Source organism: Trachymyrmex cornetzi, unplaced genomic scaffold, assembly GCF_001594075.2.
Source record: "Trachymyrmex cornetzi isolate Tcor2-1 unplaced genomic scaffold, Tcor1.1 scaffold522, whole genome shotgun sequence".
Lineage (NCBI taxonomy): Eukaryota > Metazoa > Arthropoda > Insecta > Hymenoptera > Formicidae > Trachymyrmex > Trachymyrmex cornetzi.
The window spans coordinates 26,773-35,480 of NW_017299831.1; the positions used below are offsets into that span (position 1 = coordinate 26,773).

An 8,708-nucleotide genomic window follows, 5' to 3' on the forward strand; every position below is an offset into this window, starting at 1 on the left:
TTCGATATCAATTGGCAATTAAATCAAATGAATTAAAGTTTTCTTTCTGTCTGTGATAAAAATTTATGTGTAATATTTTAAAAAATCTAAGAATCGGATAAATCGATTTATTCTCGTTTACTTTCTAATTTAATTTTAATTTATTTGACATTACAATTTATGAACGGTGTTCGTGGCTTCAATAATTGCGAAGTTCCACTAATTACCCGAATTTTGGTCGTCTTGATCCCTATCATTTTCGCTCCAGATGAGGAGGTGGACAACGGTAATGGAGAGGACAACTCTAACGATGGCGAGGATGTCGACAAATAGTCGACACAACGCACAGGAAGAAGAAGAAAAGAGACGAATGTTCGGTGAAGCTTACCAAGCGGCTATTTGGAACACGGTCGATCAGTTCCTTCGGCGCCTTCGCACCGTGGATGCGAACATACAAACGTTCTTTGTCGCCAATTTTAAACACGCATCTCTATTCTCTGATCGAGTAAAACGAGACGTCGGGGAATCCCGCAAAAAATTGCGCGTTTTTTCGAATTGGTGATCATCTCAAAAGGATTGGTCGAACATTGTAAATCTGTTACTAGAAAGCAAAATTAGATCAGGGAGAATGTTTCGTGACATAGTTCGTGACAGTGTCTGACAAAGTCTGAAGTCGCTCGATTCATCTTAAAAGATTCAATCGGTACGAACAATTTTACAATAATCGATGAAAGAGATTAGTGAGAGTGTAATTTGCATTTTAATTTGTAATGTGTTAGTTTATGATACAATTGGAGTTACATACATAAAACAAAGTTAAATATGTTCTTAATTTACATTAAATAATCTTTTGAAAAATATTTACTTTTTTGTTACTAAATCTTCAAAAGCTTCAATAAAAATTAGTGACTAATTTTTTGATATCCAGTTTGAAAAGAGGTCTGCAATAAAGGAAAATCGTTTTTCCAGACGCATACACTATTATCTATAAGAAACATATAGTATAATTAATTTTATTAATTTTATTTTCGCATTTGTATCTGTTTTGTATCGAGCTATATTTCCTCACAAAATTCACTTTTTACAAACAAATCAAACAAAAAATTACGAAGCTTTGCCTTTTTCTGGTAAGGTCACAAGTGAAAAAACTCGCTATATATTGCAATTAGTATAATTAACCCAGATTTTCCCTTATTGAACGGCACAGAGGTCAAAGCTGCACATTATAATAGACGGTCGAGATGTCTTCGATTGCGTAGCAAAGAAATTACACCGTTCAATTGCATAGTGCTACTCGATATAATATAATTAATATCTATCATTTATAATTAATAACGTCATAGTTAAAAAAATTTGCAATTAATTATTTTAAAATTATCCAAAAGTTTAATTATAGAGAATGAAAAGTCAAACTAATATATAAGCATCATGGCGCTACAATAACAAGGTGCAAGCTTTATAAAGTTAGCAGGACCAAATCAGATCTATCGGAATTTTTAGTATTTATTTTGTACTAAATATATAAGTACCATTAATGATAACTTTGTACTGTGTGTTATTTAAAAAAAAATTATGACGCTGCTAGCTTAATATTAAACTGCACAGAGAGAAAAGTATTTGTGACTATAATTGCATGGTTAAAAAATTATGATTAGAAGGTCCATTTTTATGATTATTATTGCTATAATATTGGCAATAATAAATTTATATTTATAGTTCTCTCAAATATGGAAAAATGTACTATAAATTATGATAATCTGAATTATTAATATAGTAAAATATTATATACGAATGGTAAATAAAAATAATCATTTTTGTGTAATAAATGCAACCGTGATTATAGTGAATATAACTATTTTTTTAACATTCGCCAACTATTTACATGGTAATAATAACTAAGAGATATGATCAGGAAAAATTAATTCGCATGGTAACAAAACTTAATGCATGTCATAGATGTAATGATTATACTTTAATGTTGAAGCAGCTACAATGGGCACGTTTAAAACAATTATAAATTTATAGTTGACCCAAAAAATGACTGTAAATTGTAGTTCAATTATATGGAACTATTTTTTTCTCTCACAGTATGGCAAGACCAATTCAAAATAAAAGAAAAAAAGAAAAATACAGTGTTAGAAATGTTCTTAAATTTCATTAACTTTTAATGTACGTTGGTGAATGAAGTTTAATTTCTCTGTAACTGAAGGGACTATTAATGCACATGTTAATGAGATTTAAGTTTACAGTAACTGAAAAATTAAGTGTAATGAAATTTAATATACTTTTCATTTACGGATATAAATGACATTTAATTAATCGTAATTGAAATAAGTATTAATGTACGTATTAATGAAATTTAAGTTTGCAGTACATTAAATTTCAATACGTTTAACTTAAAAGTTAAGCGTATTAAAATTTAATGTACTTTTACACACATTTACGAATATTAATAATATTTTAATTAAGCCTAATACTATTAACGCTTAACGTTTAATACGTTTACGTTTCTTACATGTCATTAACGTAAATTACTTTTCAGTTACAGATCTCATACTTTTCATTAACATGTAAATTAATTTCTATAATAATGTGTTCATTAATTTCAATACACACGTTCATCACATTTAAGACTACTGTAATTTAGTTTTTATTTACATCATTCATTACATTTAATTTCGTGCATAACCACATGCTTCCTTTACATGTTAATAAAAATTCATTGAGAAATTTCTAACAGTGTACAATCATACATGTTTTGCAACATATCTGTGAAAATTGTAACCTTTGTTACGCTATTTTGGACGCTCAGTTTTTAGACAGTTATTTGTGTCAGTTGATGTCACTGTCTTTGTAAAAATGGAAAAAATCGAATATCGACGATCGCCATAATAAAAATTTAAGAACTGAGGTTCGAATTAATTAACTACCCACCGTATTTACCAGATCTGATCCCCGACATTTTCCTGTTTCCTAGGCTCAAAGTTAGGCTTGAAGAACACAGATTTTCATCAAACGAAAACTGAGATCGATTGGCACAAATGATTTTCAAACAACTGAGCGTCAAAAATGGCTACAATATTTATAAGTATCTTGCAAAACATGTACGATTGTAGTACCAGAATAATTTTGGCGAGTAATGCCATCTTCATGTTCAGGCCTCGTATATACTAGTAAAATCATTTTAAGGAGAAAAAATATAAAATGTTAAAATTTACTTTCAGTGTAGTACAAATTAGTATAAATTCGGGTAATTATGCAAAATATAGGATTTTTTTCTAATTCAGACATTATTTGGCTGCAATGCTAATAATAATCTTTGTTATGACTCAAATAATGATAATAAGTCGAGGGAGGTAAAAAAATATATAGTCTACCTATTTTTTTAATTATTTATTCTACCTTATCTCCCCCTGCCTACCCGAGTAGAAATTGTACACGGGTCCTGATAAGGTCCAAACAAGGATGATGCCTGATCAGGTAATGATGAGGAAATTCTACCAGGCCCTGAGGGCTAATGTAATGTCCGGAACGTCTTCTGCCTGATCAGGCAGACCTTATCAGGGCCTTATAAGTAGCCTCTTTTTGCGCCTTATATTTTTTAACGCAATTCTGGTAGGGTACTACTCTGGTACGGTACTACTAGGATATTTGATGCTAGGGTTAGACTAGGTTATAAATCTGCGTTCGGAAACATCACCCTAGTGTCTCCATATATCGTTTTATCCTTATTTAACATTCGGTGAACAATAAGGATAAAATAATACGCGGAAGCATTTGAGTGATGTTTCTAGTATTCAGTATTGGTTAGGTTTTAGGAGTTTTGACTGTATTTAAATTTAAAATGCCAAAGAAATATTATGAATTAATTATTTTATTAATCTGAAAGGATATATAACTTATATATAATGTACATATTATTATTTATTATATTGTATGTATCAATATAACTTTACTTTTTTAAAGCGTAAAAAAATAAAAATATTTATTTGCTCTTTCTTTGCGCTTTCTTTTGTGTTTAATTTTCGTCGGAGCAGCCAGTGTCCCTCGCTTATAACTCTTGACGGTTTAACCAGACTAGAGGGTAATGTAAGGGCAAAGAAATCAGGTCCATGTAAGAATTACCTTAAAAAAATATTGAGAAGAGTGCTCTGATTTGCACCGGATCAGACGCAAATCGGTAAAGCCATACTAGGGTGTACCCTACCGTTCCCTGATCAGGCCCAAGTGGAGAATTCCTGACTATAGGGCATACTCTACCATTTCCTGGACATGACCTGATCGTACATCGGGCGTAACCGACCAAATTTCTACTTGAGTAACACATGAATTTCCACGCAAAAGTAGTTTCATTCCATCTCCCCCTTGCCGGAATGTAAAAGGGGGGAATGTACAAAAAAAGCTCGGTCAGACAGAAGGCAGTAAATTATAATGTATAAAACTGTTCCGATTTTTTGTTCCAAGATAACCAAAATGGCGGAATCATGTACAGGGTGTTGCAGATACATACTAGGCAGTACGACGGGTTGCGCAGCAAACTTTGCATGGCCAAGCGTAGTTTAATAGACAATGACAGTGACTTTATACATTATACAATGACAATGACTTTATATTATAAAGTTTATGTTATAAAGTCACTGTCATTGTCTATAAAACCGCGTCTGCCCATGCAAAGTTTACCACGCAACTCGTCGTACTGTCTAGTATGTATCTGCAACACCCTGTACACTGTTTACTGGTGCACATAAAATCATATTTTAACAATACGTAATAACAAGGTTACGGAGTCAAGCCAGTTGTTGATGCTTAGTGTGAATTTAAAACATTAATATAAAAATAATAAAGTTGACATTTATTATTAAAAATGATAAGACACACGTTTCGACCTTTTCACATCAGGCCATCTTCAGTGTCACTAAATAAATTAGTATTACATACGCAAACGTTTAACATTGTGTTCCAATGTCCACCCTATCAATAGTACATCAAATTTCTATAGACGCAACGTATTCGTATAATAATGTTCATGAATATTCGGTGGTGCGATTCCATGTTCAGTACCATTCATATGTATAAAGAGATTTTCATGTAGGGGAGACCGGGGACAAAAGTAACACGGGACAATAGTAACATCGTCAATATTTCTTAAACTATAGATATATGTATGTGGCCGCGTGGTAAAATTCTATAAACAGATAGGCATTGAATCGTTCGTTACATGCTGATTTTCGCGTAACGTGCATGAGTGCAGAAGCAGAAACTTTTTTCATGCATCGAGTAACTTTTATTGCGTGCACAAAATTCAAAATATTTTCTTTTTATAACAAAGGTATATTGTATTATTTTAATATGTTTTAATGATTATCTGTGTTGATGTTTTTCACATTTGAGTTGATTTTTATCTAGGTTTTTATTTAAAAAATTTACTATGAATCATGAAATACCATTAGGGGACAATAGTAACATCGATGCCTGGGGTCAATTATTCAATTTTATACTGTAGAATCTGGATTTTGTAAGGACTGTTGTTACTTTGACTTACTCAATAGCATTATCAGTGACTTTTTTTATATTTGGCAAATACTTTTTGTTCGAACCATGGTGTATATCCAGGATTGATTTTTTGACAACTACATCTATTCATTGTTGGATACTCAGCGATATTTGAATGTTTGGCGTAAATCCAGGATCTACCTTCCGTCGACTACGTATAACTGAAATCAGGCCTGGACAACGAAGGTTTATTTTTAATAATTTAGTGATCTATGTTAATCTATTGTAGTCAACCGCTTTCATATACATACTTGTTTATAACTTTGAAAATGAAGGTAGTCGAAACGTTAGTTGATGTAGACATATTTTTAGTTTGATGTAGACATATTTTTATTTTGTTTTTTTTATTTTACTTAATGTCAACTGTATCATATGTATATTAAAATTTGTTTTGGCTCTTCTGATTTATTTTGTTTTATTTGAATTATTTCAGCCTTTCTTTATTATGTATCTTTATCATTAAAACCAATAAAATAACCATTATTTTATTTATAAATAGTATGGTACAATTGTCCCTCTCTACTGTTACAATCGTTCCAGAGGTTGGGACGGTTGTAACAAAATTCCTCATAGTCTTTAAACAAATATAATTTTTTTTCCAGTTACATTGAAAAATTGAATCAAAGAAAATTTTGTAGCTAAATAAATCCTACAACTAAAGATACATACTTTTTTAAATGTAAATATTATATTTTAGCTGTTATAACACTTCAAAGTCAAAATGTTACTTTTGTCCCCGGTCTCCCCTATATGGTATAATTTATAACTGCCGTTTTTTGTAAATTGTTGTATAATCGGCAGATTTCTGTCTTAGTTCACCGACAATAATATTGAATAATGTCGAAACGGTGAACTGAGACCGAATAATATTGTCGAAACGGTGAACTAAGACAGAAATCTGCCGATTATACAACAATTTACAAAAAAAGGCAGTTATAAATTATCAAGAGACACGGTAGTGTCTCGCGCCAAGTGGGCGCGCAGCGCGAGACACTACCGTGTCTTTACGCGAGTCAACGAGTTGCGGGCATCCGAGCATCCGAAATTCTCGGTTTTTTTAATAAAGGCTAGACCGATCGAGTTCTGAATACGAGCTCCATCGACAGTTTGGGTCCGAAATATATAATAAACGTTTATTTTACCTCTACGTGTCCCACGAACGGAGATATCGTGATGCGAAATCCGAAATGTCAAAATTTTATGTAATATACGTCGCCTCAAAAAGTCATCTCCTTTTCATATTTTTTCGACGGTAGATGGCACTCGTTTATTGCTGTCATTAAAGTCTAGATTTATAAAATACCGCAATCCGTAAGACCAATGTATAAGGATTTGGAACCAAAATGGCGTCGAAAAGTGTAAATAGTACTCATTTTCATAACTTATCTACACATTAAGTGTAATGTATTTAATCTATTTATTTATAAAACACATACATACTCATATGCATGTTTTGAATGAACCGCATGTTGGAGCCAAAATGGCGGAATAATTGCTGTACTTTATAAATCTAGTGATTTTAGCTGTCATTTACCGACTTATTTATCTATAGTTTCATTAGCACTGTATTATGTGTCGAAATTTCACTGTATAGTTACTTTAATACTTTAATAAGTTACTTTTAAATTAAAAGTGTATAAAAATATAAAACAGGCCGCTTGATGTGTGAACATCATTAAGTATATATGGTATTCATGCCGTTTATAGCCTCGCGAATTTGGTAACGGCATGAATACCATATATACGCGATGACGTTCACACGTTAAGCGGTCAAGCGGCCCGTTTTAAATTTTTATACGCTTTAGATTAAAATTACTCAGAAACTAAAGCCGCAATCAAAGATCTAAAAACACTTTTATTATATGTCGTCGGCATCTTTCGTTTGCGATCAGTTCGAATAAGATTGGTGCAGCCGATACCGAGAACTGGAGATTATTTCCCAAAAAGGCACTATTTCAGATTTTCAAATTTTTTCAGTCGTACGTGTAACATACATAAAGCGTTTTGTCCATTAAGCTGCTATTCACAATACCTTCATAGAATTCTAATTTTATATATAAAATTAAAGTAAAATTAGCAACAAGAGTGAAACTTAACGCGTATTTGATTAATCATGATTCTTTATCTATAATAACTAGTGAAGAAGCAATTATTGAATAAAATCGGCTAAACGACTACATAAACCAGAAGCACAAATTATTATTACTATTTCAAAAGAGTTATCGTAAAATTAAAGATGTGCCATGGACATTACCGAAAATAATAACTTCCGTTCAACAGTTAGATCAAAAAGTTCGACAAAATATTACTTCTTGGGTTATACGTGGTTTTCAAAATACTGACAGTTTCATGCTATGCCAATGCTACATTACAATGTTTATTTTATTTAATTATTATTAGAAAACAATTATTTAATTCTGATAAGCTAAATGTTTTAAATATATTAGAGCATCGATATAGAAACAGAATATGTACTTAATTTGAGTACCTACGCAGTACGAAAATATATAGGGGAGTATTCTTCGACTGGTATTAAACGAGATGCATTTGATTTTGTTGTAGCTCTTTGTACTAAATATGATTTTATAGCAAATTTGGTAGAGCATCAAATTATTTCTACTTGTCGATGCATAACATGTGGTGATACAAAAGTTACTACTAATAATAATTTTATTTTCTCAATTTTTGTTAACACAATTCGAACAACGAAAGTTTTAATCTTAAAATTTACTAAATACTTGATTTTCACATTGGTCTAAATAAAATAATAAATTATGTGCACGTTGTGAGGGAAATGATATATTATTTAAAAATGAAATAACATTGAGAGATGAAACAGATAATCATCCATTTAATTTCATTTTCATACCAAAATGGAACATTAGTGAAGGTGCCAAAAAAAATTAATTTATGTGCTCTTCCAACAAGTGCAATATTAATAGCTGGACAGCCGTATAAAGTTATGAATGTTATATTTCACTATGGTTCATGTATCGAAAACGATCATTTTATAAGTATAATGTATAGAGAAGATTTACCTTGGATTGAAGCTGATGATACGCGAGTTACAAAAAAGCAATGGTCTAGAGCTGCTAAAAACATTTCTACATTATTTTTAGAAAATGTTGTTAATAAATAATATGTTCTAATAATACGCACACGTGTGAAGAGATATA

At 31.2% G+C, this 8,708-nt stretch overlaps 1 long non-coding RNA gene across 1 annotated transcript in view; it reads left to right on the plus strand.

The window, feature by feature from the left end:
• Window positions 1–412: 412 nt before the first annotated feature.
• LOC108765751 (uncharacterized) overlaps window positions 413–8,708 on the plus strand; it is a 13,895-nt gene continuing 5,599 nt past the window's right edge. The window contains exon 1 of the long non-coding RNA XR_001940331.1: window positions 413–682. This is a non-coding gene — a long non-coding RNA (uncharacterized LOC108765751). The remainder of the gene's footprint in view (window positions 683–8,708) is intronic.